Consider the following 24,618-nt stretch of genomic DNA (forward strand, 5'->3'; position numbering starts at 1 on the left):
CCACTTGCTACTATGTGATTTGGACAAATGACAAGTTTTCTCCAAGTCTCAGTTTTCATCATCTATAAAATGGGTGTAATAATGGAGACTTAGATATATTCCTTCCAAAGCTACCTGAATGACCAAATTAACGTTGTAGAAGAAACGGAAATACAAAGGCACACTGAAAAACATTTAGAAAGTAACACAAGCAAGTCACAGAGGTGGACTAACACGACATTCTGAACACGACGTTTGTCAGAAAGGCAGGCATCAAGAATGAAGCCAGGTTTCAGCCTGGATCCCTCAGAAAAGATAGTGAATCACTTGGATGAAGCAAGCAGAAAAGAGGAAGGTGATGAGGAATGTGACTCTGGGACCTTTTGGTGGAGACAACAGTGGAAAGCTACCTACGTCCTGTGGCCACTTCTATTTTGAAGAAGAGTTCTGGAAATACAGATTTGGAAGTCATGGGCTCATACACTAATAAGAAAACCAAGCCATGTACACATTGAGTTACCCCAGAAAGAATATTTCAGCACAAGTTGCAAACCAGTGGCCCATGGACCACATCTGGAACACAGACTTGTTTTGTTTGGCCTCCACAGCTTTCTAAAAAAAGCTTCAGCCAACATACAAAAATCTTAAGATTGCAACTCTTTTAAAAATTGCATTTCTGGTTTGTCTTGAAAAACTAAGACTTTGCAATACGGGGCCAGCATCCCCTCTGGAGATCATTTCAGAAAGCCCCCTGAGACCAGGCTCACGTGACACAGTTAGTTCACTGTAGTTGTCCCCACTCCCAAGGTGTGGACGTGTACAGTTATCTCAGCCTGTGTTTCTCTTATGCTATCTTCTGGGATCCCACAGAAACGTGAGTTTGCTTCTTTCGTTGTGCAGTTCCTGGCAGAAAAGAAAGAGAAACAAACCAAGGTCAGGAGCCTCTGAAAACTCACATAAAGAGACTCCAGAAGAGGAACCTGTGAATGAGACACAGACAGAAGTGTCAAACAGGTGTAAGCATGCGAATTATCATCAAGGTCAAGGGAATAGAAGGGTCACTGATTCATTCTTGACTACTCTTTGCCTGAAACTCCCCTCCCTCACACCAGCAAGTCTTTTCAGCGTCAGCTTCATAATAGATCCCCACTCTAAACACTTTCCATCATCTTTATGACTGTGGTCCAAAGCACAGTCATTTCTCACTTGGATTATTGCAACTGCTGCTTGCCTGTTTCTACTCTTATCTCCCTACAATCCCTGCTCCACAGAGCAGCTAGAAACAGCTCCTTAAAATGTAAATTGGATCATGTCACTCTTCTGCCAAAACTATGCAGTGGCCTAGAATCAGCTGATTCCAAGGCCGGACAAGGAAAGTACTAAGTGACATCCTATGGTGCCTGGAAGTAAACATGTCCTCAAAAAAAAGTTGGGGCACAGAAGGACACAGAAGCCGGTGTGAAGGGGTTCCCAATGGTTAAGTCAAAGACTGTTTAGGCAACAAAATAATGATAATACTGGATTATAACCAACAAAATAAAACAAGAATTCAGAAGCACATATTGAAAATAATAAATAAATATTTGAAAGAATAAATAAGTAAGAGACAAGGGGAAAGTCACTAACAGGAGAGTTCCAGTTAATAAATGTAGAAGAAAGTATAAACATAGAAAAACACTACCTGGCAAAACCAAAGGAATACTTGTCTCAAGCAAGAATTAATAATGAACGCTAAAATTACTGGGCAAAGATACTACAGGAAGCATGATATTTACATAGTCTCAAAGGATCTCCCCAAGAGGTAATATTAATTACAAAGGAGGAGATAGTAAGTTTATACTGGAAAACCTGGGAGACACAATCTTAACCAAGAGACATCACAAGTTGACCTCACCAGTGATGGGGCAAATCAACATCACATGCCTCCTGATATCATGTACTGTAAAGAGCACATCATTTCTCTGGTTTTCCTGCCAAAAATGCATAATGTAAAAGGAATCCTGAGGAAACTTCAGATAAGTTGAGGGACACAACACAAACTAACTGGCTGGATGCTTTAAAAGGTCATGGTCATAAAGAACAAGACTAAAGAACAGTTCCAGATTAAAGCGAACAAAGAATATGTCACAATTAAATGCACTGTAATTCCAGATTATGTTCTGGACCAGAAAAAGAGACATCAGTAGAACAATAGGAAAGAGCATAATAAGTTCTATACATCGATAATAGCTCTGTATGAATGTCAATATCAGGTGCTATGAATAACACCTGATTCTGACCATTGTACAGTGAACATGGAAGATGTCAGTGGGAGAGAGAGGAGAAAAATGTGATGGCCAGAGAGACACAGAAGGTTCCAACAGTAGCTGAAAGTGGTGGGTCATTTTTCAGCAGGTAACAGGTATATGGATGTCCACTACAATATTCTTTATTCCTTATATATGCATTATATTATTCTGCATGTATAAACATGTCATAATTTTTTAAGAGGAGAAAATATAAACATGTCATAATTTTTTTAAGAAGAGAAAAATTTTAAATACAAAGTATAACAAATGTTGCTGTGTCCTTTTAGATTCTGTTGTCTAAGCCTCATAGCCTGAGCTCTGTTTTCTCTTTAAAAAAAAAAAAAGGATGAAGTATTAGAAAGCTATAAAACGCATTAGTGCTCCTTTCTGCAATCTAATGGTCTACAAGACAGTTGAAAAGGGGCGGCCCCTTCTTCACTATGTGAGTCGCTGTTTTATAAGCCCTGGCCTCCACTACTATAAGTCATCTTATGTATCACATGAGGTCCCCACATGTGTTCCCAGGGATGTGTGTCCATACGCTGAGTAGAAGGAGAACGCTGTTGGTGTAAGACATAGTTTTGATGTAGGTTCAAATCCCATTCTTCCACTTTCCAGTGGTGTGAGGTACAGCAGGGAGGTGACTCCACTTCCCTGAGTATTTCCAAATCTGTAAATGAGAGAAAACTCTGAAGTTGTTATATGGCTGAACTGAAACAATAAATGATAAATAAAAACCCAAGTAACTGTGCCTGGTATATAGACATAAATATTCACATATGAGCAATACTCATCATTACTGTCTTTCCTTCATTTCCAACTGAGACTAAGAAAGCAAGCCTACCTCGGACATAAATCCCTAGAAATAAAATGATATTGCAGTAGAGCATGACACACCACGTCTGCACCGATGGCCACATATCTACCACTTCTGAGTGGCTTCACCCCAATATTGGGACATCATCCTAACATGGAGATCTGGTATAGAGGGCATGGCAAAGTTTCTGCAGCCACATCTGGACTCCAAAGAGTCACCTCCTTGTCCCATGTGACCTTGGACAAATGAATGAACCCTCAAAGCTTCAGAGATTTCCTGTTTAAAATGAGGAAACCACCACCCTCTCACAGGATTTCGATTAAAATGTACCTTGCATGAATGTATAAAAACAGTGCCAGATGCATCTATTAAATTCCAAATCCTAATTTATCTCTCTCTAGATACATATTCAGTTCAGTTCAGTTCAGTCGTTCAGTTGTGTCCAACTCTTTGTGACCCCATGAATCGCAGCACGCCAGGCCTCCCTGTCCATCACCAACTCCCAGAAAAAAACAAGGACATACAAGCACAGGGAACAAGATCCAACATTTTGTAACAACCTATAATGGAAAGAACCTGAAAAAGAATATATTCAGTTCAGTTCAGTTCAGTTGCACAGTCGTGTCCAACTCTTTGTGACCCCGTGAATCACAGCACTCCAGGCTTCCCTGTCCATCACCAACTCCCAGAGTTCACTCAAACTCATGTCCATCGAGTCGGTGATGCCATCCAGCCATCTCATTCTTTGTCATCCCCTTTTCCTCCTGCCCCCAATCCCTAAGAATATATACTAAGCTATAAAAAAAAGAATGAAATAATGTCATTTGTAGCAACATGGATGGACCTAAGATCATACTAAGCAAAGCAAGTCAGAAAGAGAAAGGCAAAAACCATATGCTGCTGCTGCTGCTGCTGCTGCTGCTGCCAAGTCGCTTCAGTTGTGTCCGACTCTGTGCGACCCCGTAGACGGTAGCCCACCAGCCTGCCCCGTCCCTGGGATTCTCCAGGCAAGAACACTGGAGTGGGTTGCCATTTCCTTCTCCAATGCATGAAAGTGAAAAGTGAAAGTGAAGTTGCTCAGTCCTGTCCGACTTAGCGACCCCATGGACTGTAGCCTTCCAGGCTCCTCCATCCATGGGATTTTCCAGGCAAGAGTGCTGGAGTGGGTTGCCATTGCCTTCTCCAAATGTGAAATATAAAATACAACACAAATGAACATATCTACAAAACAGAAACAGACTCACTGACATAAAGAACAGACTTATGGTTGCAAATGGGGAGGGAAGGATTGGGACTTTGGGATTAGCAGATGCAAACTACTATACAGAAGATGGATAAACAACAAGGTCCAACTGTACAGCACTGGAAAGTATATTCAATATCCTGTGATAAACCATGATGGAAAAAAATGAACAAATATATTTATCTGTATAGCAGAACTGAACCTCTTTGCTGGAGAGCAGAAATTAACACAGTGAATTAACTGTACTTCAATTTTAAAATTAAAAAGAAAGCATAAAAAAAAAAAAAAAACAGTTCCTGATGCATTTTAAATACTGCAAAGATCTTAGTCTCTCCCTTTGGAAGAATATCAAAAGAAACTAAGCTCCAAAGAAGGGCCATGGAAATCAAGGAAGGAAAAGTACTGGGGAAGAGAAAGGCAATACACAAACTGGTTAATCCAGACTCACTCTAATCCTGGTTAGACCCTAAATTTCCTTCACCTTGAAGAGCTTCAGTTTCCCCCTTCTATAAAAGAAAACTGCTACCACCTCTTTTGCAAAGCCGTGAGGGTTGGTGGAGGTAATGAAGTATGTCCCATGCGGCCATGGATCTGCTGGGAGATAAATACACACAAGTTGGAGCTACAGGAAGCTAGTGGAGGTGATGGAATTCCAGTTGAGCTAAGATGATGCTGTAAAAGTGTTGCACTCAATATGCCAGCAAATTTGGAAAACTCAGCAGTGGCCACAGGACTGGAAAAAGTCAGTTTTCATTCCAATCCCAAAGAAAGGCAATTTCAAAGAATGTTCAAACTAAGGCACAATCGCACTCATCTCATACACTAGCAAAGAATGCTCAAAATTCTCCAAGCAAGGCTTCAACAGTATGCAAACTGAGAACTTCCAGATGTTCAAGCTGGATTTAGAAAAGGCAGAGGAATCAGAGATCAAATTGCCAATATGCACTGGATCACAGAAAAAAGCAAGAGAATTCCAGAAAAACATCTACTTCTGCTTCATTGACTAGGCCAAAACCTTTGACTGTGTGGATCACAACAAACTGGAAAATTCTTTAAGAGATGGGAATCTCCGCCTTCTGAGAAATCTATACGCAGGTCAAGAAGCAACAGTTAGAACCAGACATGGAACAACAGACTGCTTCCAAATTGGGAAAGGAGTATGTCAAGGCTGTATACTGTCACCCTGCTTATTTAACTTCTATGCAGAGTACATCATGCAAAATGCCAGGCTGCATAAAGCAAAAGCTGGAATCAAGATTGCCAGGATAAATATCAATAGCCTCAGATATGCAGGTGACACCACCTTTATGGCAGAAAGCAAAGAGGAACTAAAGAGCCTCTTGATGAAAGTGAATGAGGATGGTGAAACGCTGTCTTAAAACTCAACAATCAAAAAACTAAGATCATGGCATCTGGTCCCATCACTTCATGACAAATAGAAGGGGAAACAATGGAAACAGTGAGAGACTTTATTTTCTTGGGCTCCAAAATCACTGCAGATGGTGACTGCAGCCATGAGATTAAAAGACGCCTGCTCCTTGGAAGAAAAGCTATGATCAATCTAGACAGCATATTAAAAAGCAGAGACATCCCTTTCCCGACAAAGGTCCATCTAGTCAAAGCTATGGTTTTTCCAGTAGTCATGCATGGATGTGAGAGTTGGACAATAAAGAAAGTTGAGCACCAAAGAATTGATGCTTTTGAACTATGGTGTTAAGAGAAGACTCTTGAGAGTCCCTTGGACTGCAAGGATATCAAACCAGTCAATTCTAATGGAAATCAATCCTGAATATTCATTGGAAGGACTGATGCTGAAGTTCTAACACTTTAGCCACCTGATGTGAAGAACTGACTCACTGGAAAAGACCCTGATGGTGGGAAAGATTGACAGCAGGAGGAGAAGGGGACAACAGAGGATGAGATGGCTGGATGTCATCACCGACTCAATGGACATGAGTTTGAACAAGCTCTGGGAGATGGTGAAGGACAGGGAAGCCTGGTGTGCTGCAGTCCGTGGGGTCACAGAGTCAGAAACAACTGAGCAACTAAACTGAACTGGAGCTACAGGAAGCTATATGGGGATTCCCCCAGCCTGTTTCAGCCTCTTGCTCCCTTTCTCAAGAGCCTGAACTATCATTTAGCATTCAAGGCTCAGGGTCTGGAAGTAGTTATCCCTTCAATCCTTCTCTGTCTAAACCATCCACAGCCCTGGCTCCTGGACCCTCACAGAGGAAATAAAAGTCCCCCCAAGGCCAAGAGAAGTATCACAGTACTTTCTAAAACCCATACCCCTACTCCCAAGCCACACCACAACTTCTGTCTGTGCTTTTTTGAATTCTAAAACCTGTATTTAATCTTCCTAAGCAACCCAGAAAAAAAAAGTCCTAATTCAGTATGTGTGTTAAGATTTTAGACACTTCCTAAAGGATGGACTTAAATGTCATACTCTTGACTTTGGAGGAAAATCTGAAGACAAAAGAGGGATTAGGAACTGTGGGATGGGGAGAATGGAGATTTAAAAACAAAATTAGGTTAAGGTTACAAGGATAAAAGTTAAATAAGAAAACAAAAGCCTGGTTAAGGCTGCTGTGGTTAAAGTTACAAATAAAGTCAAACACTTCATAGATCTTTAGTTCGTGAACCCAAGAGAGCTCTGGGGTGGCTCTCATGAGCTTGAACAACAAGCTAATTTTCAAGCAGGAATCAAAGGGGTTGAGCCCCAGGACAAATAGGTTGAAAGCCCAAGCATAAGCCTGGGCTCAGAGAGTTAAAAGGAATGCAGACTGCCCCAAAACACACCAGTCGTTTGTTTTTTCTGCCACCTTTCCAACGGTCATGTCTGGAGTGTGGATAAACAGTTCTGAGGGAAAAAAATTCTGTGAAGTACAGACTTTAAGAAAATAAAACCCTAGAAGAATGTTTCTTAAAGAGCTATATGTGTGCCTGCATATATATATACAAACATAGTGAAAGAGAAAGAGAAAAAAGAATAAATATACACATATAAATATATACGCAAGTACGTGCATATGCCAAAATTAACCAAACTTCTGCATGTTTTTCAGGTGTGAATAACAAAGGCTGTAACCAGTCTTTAAGAAGTTGTAGGTATTTTTAATAACAAAACCAAAGTGTTGTTTTACAAAGGTATTCCAGAAATAGTGAAGGGTGTCTGAGCAACATTTCGGGTTTATTTAATAAGATTAAACTGTGTGCTTTTGGTTATTATTAATAGCATATTTTATTCTAGGTTGTTAGAAATGTGTTTGGAAAGTCCCAGATAGAGGACTAAGAAAATGAGACGAGAAAGCTGCCTTTTATGGCTGCCCCACTGGGGGCCAGGAATTGTGCTCAGTACTGTTCCCATTCTGTCCTATTTCAACTACATGACCACCTTAAACGGTAAACATGACCACTCAAACTACACAGTTGCAAGTGGCAGAGCCATTCTTGCCCCAGAATCTAAGGTTTTTTCCATCATTATTCCGCATTTCTTCTCCATGAAATACTCAAAGCCCGTAGCAATCTTTCCAAGTATTGCTACAGGCAGAGTAATGTACCATATTCCTGGGACAGGAAAATAGCACAGGCAGGAATGGCAGGTAAAAAGGCAACTTCTCTGTGATATCTACTTCAGCAAAAATGAGACAAGAAACCTTTTGGTCCAAGAGGTAAAGCAAACAGATGAACAACTTACACATGGTAGTTGATAAATATTTAATGTCACTTGGTACAGTGGTTCTTCAAAAATGTCTTTCAGCTCTGAAGGCCCTTCCATAAATCCACATTTCAGCAGTGCGGCCAAGGCTCAGAAAAAATACATTTTGAATAAGGACTGTGCCAACGTGAAAGGTTGAAAATGGAATATAAGACCCACAGGGGACCTCACACTCTAGGGAGACAGGGTCCTAATGTGAAAAAGGAAATAAAAAGAGGCCAGAAACATATATATATATATATATATATATATATTTATATTCTAGGGAGATACACACACACACACACACACACACACACACACACATATATACACATATACAAATTCTAGAAAAATACATACATCTATATATATATTCTTGGAGAAGGAAATGGCAACCCACTCCAGTATTCTTGCCTGGAGAATTCCATGGACAGAGGGGTCCATGGGGTCGCAAAGAGTCGAATGTAACTGAGCGACTACCACACACACATATATATATATTCTAGGGAATGAGGCCCTGTTAGAACTCTGTCAGAATAATTAGAACGGATTTTTTTTCCTTCCCTCAGTGGATGATCTAGTCAGGTTAAGGGGCATCATATTCCAGACAAACACGCTCAGGTCACAAGGCACTGACTACTCTCCAACCGCCGACGGCATCTCAGCTGCTTAACCTGTGCACGAGGAGTCCAGCACCACATCCTCAGCACACACGGCCCTCAGGCTGAGGACTCTCTCCACCCCTCACTCCTGTCTCAGTCTCTCTCATACGGTGTTGGGCCCTTGCTACTAGTCTCTCTCTCTCTTTTTTTTTGGTCTTGTCTTGGTGTTTGAATCTGATGCTTTACCCAGGGGATAGGGAAGATTAGGGACGGCAGGAAGCCGCTCCCACTCGTGGGCGGAAAGGACAAAAGGAGGAGGTGTGGTTGCTGGGGTCACTCAGCAGAAGATGGAGCCTGCCCTGTGGGTGGAAAAGCCACAAAGGGGATGTGGCCACCGCCAGCAACGCTGTCCAAGGCAGAGAGTGAAGGACAATATATTCCGGCTTCCCTTTCTCCTATCCTCCTATCTCCCACTGATGTCAAACTGTCAGAGGGCAGGGGTCAACCATCTGGAATGCAGAAGAGAGCAGGATAGGACAACAAATAGATCTGGGCCAAAGGCCAACACCACTGATGAGTTAAGGTATGTCACAGACCACTGATGAGTTAAGATATGTCAAAGAACAGTGTGCCGTGTGATACTACAGTTCCTAAACATATGCACATACAATTTAAGCAAATATACACATACTGCACACAACAGAGATTGAGGCATTGTGAGACACAAGAGAAAACAAGAAGAGTAGAAAGATACACTGTTGATTCTCATTATCCACCAAGGTTTAGGTTCTACGAAGTCTCCACAAACATGGCTCCATCATTCCTAGGGGAAACACAGGGTTAGGTTCCTGCAAGCCTCTGGTTCTGTTTTCACCAACTTATGAATACATAACCTTGTTTTTTGTGCTTCTGTTTAAAAGCACACCATTTAATATATGCTGTTGATTCAGTAAAAGTGAATGTAACAGCCAATAGCACTTAACTCATGTCTGAACAAAGTTTATCTAACATAGTTTCTCTATAAGTCACAGCAGAGCCTTCTTATACTTAGGAATACAGACGATACCAAGCCTGGGGGTCATTTAAACACTAAGATCACCAGTAAAAAGCACAAAAATAAGAAAAATAGGGTACTAATAGACCACAAAAGGACACATATAGAGTGACAACAGAAACAAGAAGGCAGAGTGTCACCTAGCACAAACTCTGCTGGGAATACACACACAAATCAGAAAATTTTTGCTGCTCCATGCTTATCTGATAATGACCACGAAACACCACCAATATTAATTTGGGAGTTACAAATAAATTTGAGTAGATGAATTTTAAAATACAGAATTTGCAAACAATTAGAACAAAGCATATATCAAGATATTTAAAGAAAAAGAAGTTGTCTCTAGATGGTAGGAGATGAAATGTTTTTTATTTCATTATACATTTTTACTGCTACTGCTGCTACTGCTAAGTCACTTCAGTCGTGTCCGACTCTGTGTGACCCCATAGACGGCAGCCCACCAGGCTCCCCCGTCCCTGGGATTCTCCAGGCAAGAACACTGGAGTGGGTTGCCATTTCCTTCTCCAATGCATGAAAGTGAAAAGTGAAAGTGAAGTCGCTCAGTTGTGTCTGACTCTAGCGACCCCATGGACTACAGCCTACCAGGTTCCTCCATCCATGGGATTTTCCAGGCAAGAGTACTGGAGTGGGGTGCCATTGCCTTCTCCGTTATACATTTTTACTTCTTTTTATTTTCCACTGTTGCCTAGTCTTCATTAAGCTTGTAATTAGTGGAGGGCAGAGGAGGAGAGAGATTCTAAACTTAAGAGTTCAAAAAGAAAGAAAAACTAGGAGCAAAAGTATTGAGAAGTAGAATCACTTAGTTGAGCAGGAGGTGATGCTAGATATGGCCCCAAGAGCAGAATGGGTCATCCTCACTGCATGATATGAAGGGCAGTTCCAAGGTACCCCTCCAAATCTCTACCACTCCTTCAGCAAACAACCCAAGGGGTGAGGAGGATGGCTGCAAAGGTCAACCATGGGGCAGGCTGAGGGCAGGAGGGGCACATGAGCTGACTTCCTGAATGAATGGACAACATTCCCCAAACAACCTCCCTGGGCTTCACAGACTCACACCCTCCTCACCCATCTTGAGCAAAACCTCCTTATGCTCAAGCTGATTCATGAGAAAATGTGAGCCTCTTTCAAATCAATTCAACAAATATTATTTGAGCCCCAACGATGTGAACTATGTACAAATTTCTGTACAAGGTGCCAGAAGAATTAAGCATCATTTTGCATGTTTTTATCTCTTCTTTGTTTTGTGTGTTTGTCGCTCAGTTGGGTCCAACTCTTTGCGACTCCATGTACTGTAGTCTGCCAGGCTCCCCTGTCCATGGGATTTCCTAAGCAAGAATACTGGAATGGGTTGCCATTTCTTTCTCCAGGGGATCTTCCGCACCCAGGGATGGAATCTGGGTCTCCTGCATTGTAGACAGACTCTTTACCATCTGAGCTACCACTTTTGTGTTTTACCTGTTTGTAAATAATATTCTACCTAATTTGAGAATAATCAGAAGGTTTGGATCCCTAACTTTATCACCTTATACTGGTAAATGGCTTATATTTGTAAAGCACTTTCTATTGCTAACATCCTTATATATACATTATCTCCTGGCTCTAAATGTCTGTGTTAGTGATTAGTGATCCCTCTGCCACTGTACAGATACCTCTACTATGAGATTTTATATCATCTCAATTTATTTATCGGTTCATTTTCCCTTTTAGTCTCTGAGCTAGCTTCTTGAGGAGAAGCACTGCCCAAGTAGGGTTAGTAAGCACTGCAGAGTTATTGCATTTAGCTTAAACCTCCCAAGAACACTAAAGTGGGAATTAGATATTAATTTTTGGACTTCCCTGGCAGTGCAGTGGTTAAGACTCTGCACTTTCAATGCAGAGGACATGGGGTTTGATCTCTCTTTGGGGAACTGAGATCCTGAATGCTATATGATGCAGCCAAAAAATTAAAACAAATAGAACATTCAGAATTACTGCCCATGTAGAGGCGTTCTCATGGCAGCACACTAAGTGACAAAAAGACAAAAGAAAAAAAAAAAAAAAGCTAAAAAAAAAAATAATACTTTCTACAGATGAGGGAAGAGAATCAGAGAGGTGAAGTTATTTGTCCAAGAGCATGTTATAAAGTGCTGACTCTGACCCTAGCTAGGCCCAGTGTTCCTTCCCCGTATCAGAGCTGTTGCATCTCCCAGTGTTAGTCACTCAGTTTTGTCCAACTCTTTGTGACCCCATGGGCTGTAGCTCGCCAGGCTCCTCTGTCCATAGAATTCTCCAGGCAGGAATACTGGAGTAGGCATTCCCTTCTCCAGGGGATCTTTCTGACCTAGGAATCAAACTTGGGTCTCCTGCATTGCAGGCAGATTCTATACCATCTGAGCCACCAGGGAAGCCCTGGGTACATGTTATAAAAATGACATGAGTCCAGCCAAGTTCTAGAAGCACAACTGTACACATATCCACTGAAACATCTCTTTTTTTTTTTAACCTATAAAGCAAGAGAGGGAGAAAAGTCTGTACTCGGGTACTGCTTTCTATCTTTGTGTTCAAAAATATTTATCAGCAGTAAAGGCCCCTTCTGGGTTAAGAATGGAGCTTCAAGTAACAAGTGTCTATTGAGCTTATTTTAGATGCACAAACCTACTCTAATGATTGAAAAATAAAATAAAAAACTTAAATTTATGAGATTCTTAAGCTTCAAACTAGGGATAAAACTAAGTTGCAGAACTGGAAAAGCATTAGCCTAGCAGAAAAGCATAGTAATTTAGCTCTCTGTTCATTCCTTATGCCATTAACAAGCAACTTTTAATCTTTAATCCTCCTTCACTAAGCTGCTTTTACTGTCCCATCTGCTCCTCTTACTCATTCCGTCAGGATCTTATAATTAAATTCTAATTAAAGTTTAAGGCATGTAATAAAGAAAACACTTGCGGAATGCCTTTGATTCAAGAGGCCAAAATAACATTTCAGCAGTTTGAAAAATGAATTATATCCTTTTGCTTAACAAGCATCTTTAAAATGGAATTAAAATGGGAAATTCCAATCTTCCATGATTTCACCAGCCACACATTATGTAAATATGGTCATCATCAAGGGTTACATTTAAGTCGGCTGAAAACATCATGAAGAGAACGCTGCCCAGCATGCACAATATGGATGTGAGCTCAACTGGCAATGCAGGAGGCAGAGCTTTCATAAAAACCATGGTGGTACCTTGAAATATGAACACGCTGGCATCAGCATGTATCTAGCACAACTCCTGAATGCTGAGAAAAGAGGGTTCTCACCTTCTCATCTAATGGCTCACCAGACTCAAGCAAGTCTACCTTTCCAGCATCTGCCAGATCCACCTCTACTTCCACCATGTTAGGTCAGACCTCCAACACCCCTTGAGGACATTGCTATACTTGCCCACCACCAGCCCAGGTCCTGTGTTCCAAGTCACACTCCATTCCACAGGGCTGACAGTGACCTTTCTTTAGCATCACTCTTATCAGAGTGTTCCACTCTGACTACAGGTTATGATTTAAGAACAGTGCATGCTAAGTCACTTCAGTCATGTTGGACTCTTTGTGACCCTATGGACTGCAGCCCACCAAGCTCCTCTGTACATGGGATTCTCCAGGCAAGAATGGTAGAGTGGGTTCCCATGCCCTCCTCCAGGGGATCTTCCCAATCCAGGGATCGAACCTGCATCTCTTATGTCTCCTGCACTGGCAGCAGGTTCTTTACCACTAGCACCACTTGAGAAGCCCTTAAGAACAAAAATCACTGTTAATTATATGATTCTATATCTTATACAATAATCATAATTATCAATATGCCAGACATTACTCAAAATTCCTTGTTATTACTCAAATTCTCACATCCACACTATGATACGTGTCCTATTATTTCATCAGATGAAAAACGGAGGGACAGAAAAATCAAGGTGCCTGCCCAGGATCCCAGGGGCACACAGCAGTGGGGCCAGGGTTTACAGCCATGAAGTGTGGCTCCGCAGTCTGTGTCACAAAGCCCAAAGCCTGAGTAAAGTACATGGGGACGTCTTGGTCTTCTTTCCACATGCTCCTAACATGCGCCCTATGTTCTGGTTATGTCAACAAGCCCCGCCTTTGCAGAAACATCAGAGTCTTTCATACCTATGGCTTTGCGCATGCTGTCTGTTTGCCAGGTGGTCTTCATGACCCCACCTGGTAAATTTTTGCTCATTCCTTTCCTATCTCATGAGGACTGTCCTGATTCCCTGGATAGAGCTTATCACTCACCTCTTTGCGACTGCAGAATCTAGAACCTACAGGACCTCCATTATGGTGCTAACTGCACTTCAATGTGACTGAGGCTTGGTTTCATCTCAGAGTCCCTTAAAGGCAGGACACACAGCAGGACTTTGATAGATGCATGACAAGTAAAGAAACTAAGAGTTCTCGAAATTGATACATTGGCCATATATACAACATGGCCTAGTATTATTAGTATAGAGAAAAATGTCGCTCTCTGGTTCAACTTATAGAGAGAAAGGAAAGAAAAACCATATTTTGCTTCATAAATCTAAGAACACTTCTAAACTTCCCAAACTTCCCAAAGCATCCAATTCACTGATAATGCACACCCTATTTTAGTTTTCTGACAATCAAAATGCATTAAGTTCCTTTCTTCCGTGACCCTACAATCCTTAAGATGAGCCCTATCCAGACCACAGCAGGGGGCAAACAGTAGGCTTAGGTTCAGCCACACAAGGTAGTCTGGACCTAACTGTGCTACCCATGTCCTAGCTTGGAGTCCAAGGCCTCAGCAGAGCAGGCTCCCCACTCTCAGGCTTCCTAGACCCGTGGCTTCTTTACCAGCTGGGATCTGAGCATCTGAGCTGTCACTTGATTTGTCCTCCAGGGTTCCATTGAGACTGGAGCCTTTTCCTTGACCTGATGAGCCCCGACAAACCTCGTCTCCTTTCAATAAATAGTCCATCTTGCTGAGGATCTGAGCGCCCCTAGCCCACGCTAGTACTAGCTTAGTTCTGTTCTAGGCAGACTGGCCATTGTGAACCATACAGCTGCTACCATGTCTAAACGTCCAGTCCCTCTCACCTAGAAATTCCTAAGCTGTGTCTCCCACTCAGTGAATAAATATCAGGCATGGTACTAGGTCTTTTATGTAGTTCTATCCCAAATTCCTCAAAGCCTACTTTCAAAAAGATATAATTATACTAATTAGCCCATTCAACAAATCTTCAGTGAATATACTCTGTAATAAGCAGGACAACAAAGCTAGGTGACATGTCCAATGTTACACGGATGATGAGTAGCAGAAGTGGGATATGAAAAGAGATCTTTTGCATTCCCGTGATATATTCCAGTTTTTGGTCTTCTTTGTTCTTGAAAAGATGAAGATGTACTGAAGAAAGGCATGCACTCAAGAAACTGAAGACTATCACCCTTAACCATGGCTTACATAAGCACAGATGACTAGCCCAACCCTTCACAAGACCCCAGTTCATATTTCCATGCCCTGTCCACTCCATAGCACCCACTTTTCTCTGAACATGAAGTGAGTTTTCACACCTTCATTCATGCTCAAGTCTTTGGCTGTAATGTCCTATCTCCCCATGAGGACTGTATTCACCCCTGAAGCTCACTCATTCACCATTCTGTATTTACTAAATACCTGTTAGGTACCAGTTCCTGTAGAAAATGATGGAGATATAAGACTCAGGACCCATCTTTCGAGAGCTTACGGTCCAGTGGGAGGTGAGGATGAGTAAACACACAAGCACACCAAAGAGTACGTCTGTCCCATGGCAAGGGAAACACAGGCTGCCTGTAGCTCAAAGGAAAGGTCTGGAACCCAGTCTTAGTGCCTCCTCCCTGAGACACTGTTCTCCCCATTCTGCCTCCAATCCCACCATAATTCATTGTTCCTCACATTTCTTACTGTACTATACACTCTGCAGTTACATTTTTCACAGTGAATCATAATGTATGACATGATCATTTATCTTCATTTCTAGAATTGAGGGAACTGATTTTTTTAATTGACAAATATTTATTGAGCGTCTTGCAGGACTGTAGTGGTTAAGAGTCTGAGTTTTATTGTTTAAATGCTGGCAAGTAATTACAAGCATGTGACCTTGGGCAGGTTATTTAACATCTCAGTCCCACAACATTTTCCACATCTCTAAAGTGGGGAAAAAATCAGGAATACCCTGAAGTTTAGCATGATGACAGTATTTATCCCAAGTCGTTGTGAGTTTCATCTTTGGCCTCAGTCTTCACCTTGCTTGTTTCAACACCAGGCCTAGCATCACCTAACCTAGGTGTGACCAATGATAATGACCACAGTGAGGTTCTCCACCACCTCTATACAGTGTAAACATGTCAGTAAGACAAGATAGCTTTGGGATTTAATGTTACTATCATAATATCACTTCTAAATATGGTAAGCAATTTAGATCAAACTTAGAGTTTAAAAAAAAAATCTCTTTATGGGCATTATATGTTCAAGATGTACCAGTTAGTTTAAATATAAATGTACAGGTATTATTACAAAAGAAAAATGCTATTAACGATGATTTGGAAAACTGCTAATATTATGTACCAAATCAACAATTAAGAAATATAATTTACATTGATAGATTGATAGTTAAATCATACGTCCAGAGAGACAGCATTAGACACTTGAATTGACAGAGAACACTGCCATATAAAGTTAAATCATATAAAGCAAGATATTATTAACAAGGAGAATGTAATTCTAACCTTTATGGTGCTATTTGGTCCTAACATTCATAACATAAAACAATAATAAAGAACTACATATAAGGTTTGATTCCATTTATGTCAAAAGCCTTTTAAGGGGTAGTTTGACTTAGGATTGCTTCATATCTTATAAAGATTAATTAAAAGCAGAATGTCAACCTCAGGATCTCCATATTTTATAAGGAAGAAAAATTTCAAAATTATGTACAATAATATATTTTGCCCCTACTAACTTATCTTCAAAATTACAAACTTTAAAGTAAGTGGTAAGAGGACAATTTCTTAAAAGTGTGTTTCTGGAGAGAGGTCCTGATATTCGATGAGAAGCTATGTCTGGCATGGGTGTTTATGACATAATTCACAATAAAGGAATTACCAGTGTCCTCCAAGGTAGGTGGTTAGGGTGAAACCATATTGTAGGGGGTTAAGTAACAAATGGGTAATTGAATAAAAGAAGGAAGTGGGTGTGAATCCTTCATATAAAGGTTCTGATGCCAAAAGGAAAGGGAGAAATAGGGCAGTAGTTTGCAGTCCAATTTTACAAAGTGTTTTGACTTACTAAGACAGGCGACATAAGCTAAAACATCATGGAATACATTACATTTTTACATACCAGTCTGAAGGATTACTGTTGCTTCTGAATGCAAAATATGTATGCATAATGCTGACTCGACCCAACCCATCCAAACTTATTCGGTTCCCAAATGCTTGGCTTCAGCTGAGCCAGTTTTCTTAACAACTTCCAGAATAAACAGAAAAGCAAAATGTTGAGGCCAAGATGTTTTCATGTTCAAGTCCACGATCCTGAACATTTGTGAGTTTCCTTACATAGCACCCGGATTTAGTACCCATCCATCTACTTCTAGACTGGATGCAAGTACTCATATACACTGATACCCAGACACCAAATATAGCCCCAAATCATACAGGAGATTCTGAAGTTCTGAAGTTCTCAGAAATGTTCTAAGAATCCATCCTTAAGAACTTTGTTTTAATCCCTACAGATATATACCTAATACGAGGAATAGAAAAAAGACAAATTCTATTGCATGGGAGCTGTAATCAAAGGTGATGATACGATCACAGCGCATCATGTAAAGAGTGCCCAGTAGTTACCAAGCACTTTATGTACAATATCTAATCCCAATGAAGGGTTATTGTTATTCCTATTAGAAATAATAAAACCATGGCTTGGGGAAACCTAACTAAGAAGTTAACTGAGAATAAGAACTCAGCTTTGCTACTAACCTAGCTCTGTTACTTTGGGTAAGTCTCTTACTATCTCTAAAACCTGAATTTACTCATCTATAAAATGAGTACAATCATACATACCTTGAAAAGTCAAAGTAAGTTTTGAGAGAGAAATAATGTAAGGTACCTAATATTACGATTGGCAGCATAAGTTATATTCAATAAATGGCAGCTATGTTGATCGTTATCAGTATTGCCCAGTACTATATGCCTTGTGAGTGACAGAGTGGGCATTTAAATTCACATTTGACTGATTCTAAAACCCCGTTCACCGAGAAGATCACCTACGAGGAGCTCGTGGAGGGCACAGGCAGCCTGGACGAGGACATGGCCATGCAAGGCTGGCATGGGGGGCCCACTGCAGGAGAGCCCAGCCTAGCGCCTCCGTCTGGAGAGTAGCCTCTGAGACCCCCAGGAAGCAAATTAAAGCACATGTAACCTGAAGCAATGGCACCCCACTCCAGTACTTTTGCCTGGAAAATCCCACAGACGGAGGAGCCTGGTAGGCTGCAGTCCATGGGGTCAGTTGGACATGACTGAGCGACTTCACTTCCACTTTTCACTTTCATGCATTGGAGAAGGAAATGGCAACCCACTCCAGTGTTCTTGCCTGGAGAATCCCAGGGACAGGGGAGCCTGGTGGGCTGCCATCTATGGGGTCGCACAGAGTCGGACACGACTGAAGCGACTTAGCAGCAGCAGCAAAACCAACACAAACAATAGTACTTACTGATAATTTATCATGTGCCAGCCCTGCTTGCTTGCTAAGTTGCTTCCATCATGTCCAACTCTGTGTGACCCTATGGATAGTAGTCCACCAGGCCCCTCTGTCCACGGGACTTTCCGGGCAAGAATACTGGAGTAGGTTGCCATTTCCTTCTCCAGGGGATCTTCCTAAACCCAGGGATCGAACCTGCGTCTCTTATGGCTTCTTCATTGGCAGGCGGGTTCTTTACCACTAGCACCACCCAAAGTGCCAGCATTACCATGTAAAAGTTTTAACTATATTAACACAATCAAAGGTCTCAACAACCCTATGAAAATGTTACTATTATTATCCCCACAATATAAAGAAATTGAGATTTTTAAAAAGTGCCTCACAGCTACTGGAAGTTTGACAGGCTTCTTCAGTCCTGATTTTAGATAATTCCAATAATATATTATTCCCAACACTACACTCATTTATCCTTCATGATGATGTGCCTGCATTTTGAAACCACAAACAATATCTCAGATATATTTTGGAAACATAGGGCATACAAAAAGGGACTCTGCTTGAATTTAAGAAGATAAAAACTATACAAACATAAAGTAATATTATTACTATTTTGCAGACATAAACAAGTTGCACCAGGAATTTTATTGCCCTAATTAGCCAACAAGGTTCTAGCTGAATTGAGTCAGACTCCGCTTTAATTTTCCTTTCTCATTCTGCAAAATTTCAAGATCTCTGGACTGCCTGAAACATACCAAAGAATGGTCCCAGAAGCCACATGTGAACAGACCTTTGGGCCCAAAAGACCCCAAATGGACATAAGTGAAAAGGTCACCATATTCTATTTTCCCATGGCAAATGGCCTTTGAAACCCCCCCTTTTTTAATATACTTTCAGTCAAGTGATCATGATCAACAAGAATGAGATAAAATTGACTGCAGCTGGAGAAAAATGCTGACATGAGTGGCTAAAAACACCATGTGTAGCTTAATAAAAGGGTACAGGATCATAATGTAAGTTGAGGCCCCACAGAATCGACCCGTCTAAAGTCACATCTCATTAAGACTAGAAGCAGCAGCTGGTTTCCCCCAAAAAAGTCCTGGATGATGAAAATTAGAAGGGTCGCTGTCCTTTAGATGTGCTCTTGAAAATATCACGTCCTTGATCTGCATGGACTTCTTTAGATAGTTGACAGGGTGCATGTTGCGTGCATGTTGTACATGCACTCTGGTCAGACCTGAGCGCGTGTTGTTCTAAAGGTCAAAGAACTGGCAAAAGTGGATGTGACTGTTGTCAAACAAGAATGAGCTCTCTTTGAAGTTGGAGGCTTAGATGAGCTGATTCTGGAATGCTCTCTTCAAAGGTGAGGGTGAAAAGTAAAAATGCTGCCCTGTGTAAGCTGAAATGTCTTTAAGTAATATAGAGTGCACTACCCTGCCATCCTGCCATGACCCACTGTTAAAATCTGGGTGAAAAAGAACAATCCCTGAAGGTGGAATGATATTAGCAAACAGTCATCATGAACACTCCATTCCCTACATCTTGCAAAGGCCCATGAAAAAACCTCCCTCAAGGTCCTTCTGCTTCCAGTTTAATCAGCTCACTATTTGCCTCACCCTCTATTTACGTGTGCTCACCTACTAATAGGCTTCCCAGGTGGCACAATGGTAACGAATCTGCCTGCCAATGCAGGAGATGCAAGTTCAATGCCTGGGTCAGGAAGATCCCCTGGAGAAGGAAAAGGCCACCCACGCCTGGGAAATCCCATGGACAGAGGAGCCTGGAGGGCTACAGTCCATGGGATCACAAAGAGTCAGACACTACTTAGTGACTCAGCAACAACCACCAGCTACTAGTTATTCCCCCTCACTTGTATTTTGTTCTGCAGATGACTTCTGGCCAAACCTGCTGTCGTGCCAAATATACTTGAGTTGCTGTTGTGGTTGTTATCACTCAGGAAATTTCACTCTATTGCTATCTGAAACTTCTCTGACTTTCAGTTTGGTAAATCAGACTCCTGTTCCACCTCATAAATCAGAAACACAGCCCTGTGTTGCTCGTCCTTGTGGCCCCAGTAGCTGTGCAATGGATATCAGCAGAATTAAGTGAAGTTCTTGCAGACTCAAATATCACAGAAATGTGGTAATTTGTCTTTATTAATAGAAGGTCAAATGCCATGTACCTCTGACAGTTGCATCAATATTTTTGCAGTCCTTAGGTCTTGACTTGCACCAATGGCCTCTTTAACACACACACACACACACACACACACACACACACACACACACACATACACAGACACACACCAACCCCCCCACCTGCCACCCTTAAGACTAAATCATGACATTGTTAAACCACTTTTTGAAAACTAGGAGATTGAAGACATAAAGCATCTCACCTGGGGCATGGTTTTCTCTAGATCTGAACATCCCAGAACTCCATTCCTGGGAATATCAGCCACTGTGTGGAGTCCTTGCCACCCTGTAAAACTTACAAATATTTTCTTAGGAAATGCTCTGGTAAAGATGCTAGTGACTAGCTCTAGCTCTTACCACTTCTTTCAATACAGTATTTTGTTTTCCAAGTTGCAGATTTTAACTCAGACAACTGAATTTATTAGCAACAACAACTATTACAGGTTAAATGTTCATAATATGAGCATTTAAAATCCTCATATAATCATTATTAAGTAGGTAATATTATCCCCATTTTACAGATGAAGAAACTGCTGCTCAGCAAGGTTATTTCCCTAAAATCACATATGCAAAGAGGCTGAAGCAGGATTCCAAGTCCAATTTGAAGTCCAGTATTCTTTTTTGCTATTGTGTATAAATCAAGAGGCCATAGGGTTGAGGTTCTCTCTGAGAAGTGTGATGGCAAGAATCTCTGGTTCCCCCATCCACTGGTTCTGTGACCTCCCCTTTTCTATTATCCCTCCATCTCTGGCAACTTCTTTACCCTCCAGTCAGGGGAACCTGAGAGAGCAGCGCTGGATGGAGGAGGTCTTGTATTCTTTCAGTTCCCAGATTCTGAAATCTGTCAGTACTGAAAAAAGAAAAGCATCAAGCTATGGACACACCCCAAATCTCAAAGCCGCTCAGGAACCTCAGCAAAAATATTCACAGAGTCTAGTAGTGAGTCTCCCACATAAATGTCGCAAAACTCAGGGCTATACAGTGGTGAGATACTCAAAAAGCATGTTTTAAGAAAAGTCAAATGTACCATGGGAAAAAAAAAATCAAAGTATCAAAAAAAGATAAGAAGTGCTCACAAGCAAGTGGAGGAAAGGGAACCCTTGTGCACTGCTGATGGGAATGTAAACTGGTGCAGCCACTATGGAAAACAGCATGAAGGTTTCTTGAAAAAATTAAAAACAGAACTAAAATATGACCTAGCGATTTCACTTCTGGGTTTAGATCCAAAGGAAATAAAAACAGGATCTAACACAGCTGTCTTCTCTCCAATGTTCACTGCAGCATTATTTACAATGTAGAAATGATCCAAGTGCCAATGGATAGAAGGATAAAGATGTGGTATATAAATAGATATACGTATATATGTATATATACAATGAAATATTATTCCGCCAGGAAAAATAAGGAAATCCTGTCACTTAACAACATGGGTGAACTGTGCTAAGTGAGATAGAAAAAGACAAATACTGTACGATATCACTTATGTGTGGGGACCTGGAAAAGCCAAGTTCAGAGAAACAGAGCAGAATGGTGGTTGCCAGAGGCTAGAGGTAGGAAAAATGGGGAGATGTTGGTGAAAGGATATAAACTTCCAGTTATAAGATGAATGAGTTTTGGGGGTTTAATATACAACACAGTGATTATAGTTGATTATACTTTATTATATACTAGAAAGTTAGGAGAGTAGATCTTAAATACTACCATGGTAATCATCTTGCAGTATGTAGCTGTATCAAATCAACACAAGGCACACCTGTGTGCATGAGTGCTCAGTTGTGTCTATCTCTTTGGGACCCCATGGACCGTAGCCCACCAGGCTCCTCTGTCCATGGGATTTCCCAGACAAGAATACTGAAGTGGGTTGCCATTCCCTTCTTCAGGGGATCTTTCTGACCCAGGAACTGAACCCGTGTCTACTGCATTGGCAGGTGTATTCTTTACCACCGAGCCACCTGGGAAATCCTTGTAATCATTTTGCAATATGTAATTGTATCAAATCAACACAATGTACACCTTAAAATTATGTAATGTCATATGTCAATTATTGGAGGAGGCAACGGCAATCCACACCAGTACTCTTGCCTGGAAAATTCCATGGACGGAGGAGCCTGGTAGGCTATAGTCCATAGGGTCGCTAAGAGTCAGACACGACTGAGTGACTTCACTTTCACTTTTCACTTTCATGCATTGGAGAAGGAAATGGCAACCCACTCCAGTGTTCTTGCCTGGAGAATCCCAGGGACAGGAGAGCCTGGTGGGCTGCCATCTCTGGGGTCGCACAGAGTTGGACACGACTGAATTGACTTAGCAGCAGCAGCAGCATATGTCAATTATATTTCAATAAACTAGGGAAAAATTTTAAATGTTCTTATTTTCTACTCAGAAAAGGAAAGGAGAAGTGAAAAGAGAAAGGGAAAGAAAATTCCAGAGAAAATTATTTAGTCTTGGACCATGGTTCTCATCAGAAGCTTCTGTAGGATCAAAACAGATGAATGGGTCCTGCTCCCTGAGCTTCTAATTCAGTAGGTAGAGTGAAAACAGAGAATCTGCACTTCTAATGTATGTCCAGACGATGTTCATACTGCTGGTCTGGGGATCATGCTTTGAGAACCACTGGTTTAGAGTAAATAATCACCTAACAAATGAACACTTCAGAAAAACAGGTATCTAAGAGATTCCCTTAATAATCAGGTAACAAACAAGTGCTGAGCTAGTTAATACTAAGCAGAGACAGTACACCATTGTGGTAAAAAGTCTGCATTCTGGGGCCAGACTTCTTGTTGCTGTTTTCAGACTGCTGCTGCTGCTGCTGCTAAGTCGCTTCAGTCGTGTCCGACTCTGTGCGACCCCACACACGGCAGCCTGCCTGGGTTCAAATCCCAGCTCTGCTGCTCACCAACTGTGTGATTTCACACAAGGTCCTTGGCCTCTTTGAACCTCGGGTTCTCACAGGTGCATATGGGGAGGACTGGCGGGGCTTGTATATCTACAGTGCTCACAACAGTGCCTACACATGTTGAGTGCTATTATTAGTATTTGTTTTATTTTGTTAGTTGCTTAATCGTGTCTGACTCTTTGTGATTCTGTGGACTGTAGCATGCCAGGCTCCTCTGCCTATAGCATTTTCCAGGCAAGAATACTGGAGCAGGTCACCATTTCCTTCTCCAGGGGATTTTCCTGACCCAGAGACTGAACCCACGGCTCCTGTGTCTCCGGCATTTCAGGTGGATACTTAACCTGCTGAGTCATTGGGGAAGCCCTGTTATCAGTATAAACTACTTCTAATATTATTATTATAGCTTTCTTCTACTAGGAGAGATAATAGTTTTTCTAGAACTATTAGAACTATTACCCTGTGTCAATGCCAGTGTTAGATCTTGGGGATAGAGCTGTAGACCAAACATGCAATGTTCTGTACTAAGTTACAGTCTAGAACAAAAGAAGACACTATTTAAGTAGTTGTTTACAAGGCACATCCTTAAATCAGAGGGCTGAAAGCAGGGAAACAAAGAGAAAACTCTACAAAGTCATTTCAAATTGGAGATCAATCAGACATTAAGAACATTTCTTCAAGTGGAATAAAAACTAGCAGAAAAACATGATTCTGTGTAATTATACCATACAGCTCTTCTGAAACAAACTGTTGTGGCTTTTAAAATATAATGAAATATGAAGAAAAATTCTTTTCAGTAAAACCTCCCCCAAATTTCTCTGCACTTAGTATGTGTGACGTTCTCTTAGTATCTGTCACTTCAGCAAAGGCCAGGTCTTAGGGCCAGAGAGAAGTGGCCAGTTCACTACAGACCAAACAAGACGTGCAGACAGCGCTGTATGAGAGGCATTAGATGTTCCATTCTTTCTCCCCTGCTAGAAAGATGGGCCACAGCAAGAGCCATGCAAACCGGGGTTCAGAGCCAGCCTCTACTCCTTAGTAACTGTGTGATCTTGAACATGTTCCTTGACCTCAGTCTTGGTTACCTCATCTGTAAAAATGACACCCTAAC

The 24,618-nt window shown here is 41.4% G+C and overlaps 1 protein-coding gene across 10 annotated transcripts in view; it reads right to left on the reverse strand.

Annotated features, from left to right (window-relative positions):
* FGGY (FGGY carbohydrate kinase domain containing) overlaps positions 1-24,618 on the reverse strand; it is a 525,569-nt gene that overhangs the window by 400,080 nt on the left and 100,871 nt on the right. The window lies entirely within an intron of this gene.

The sequence above is a fragment of the Bos indicus genome, chromosome 3, assembly GCF_029378745.1.
Source record: "Bos indicus isolate NIAB-ARS_2022 breed Sahiwal x Tharparkar chromosome 3, NIAB-ARS_B.indTharparkar_mat_pri_1.0, whole genome shotgun sequence".
Lineage (NCBI taxonomy): Eukaryota > Metazoa > Chordata > Mammalia > Artiodactyla > Bovidae > Bos > Bos indicus.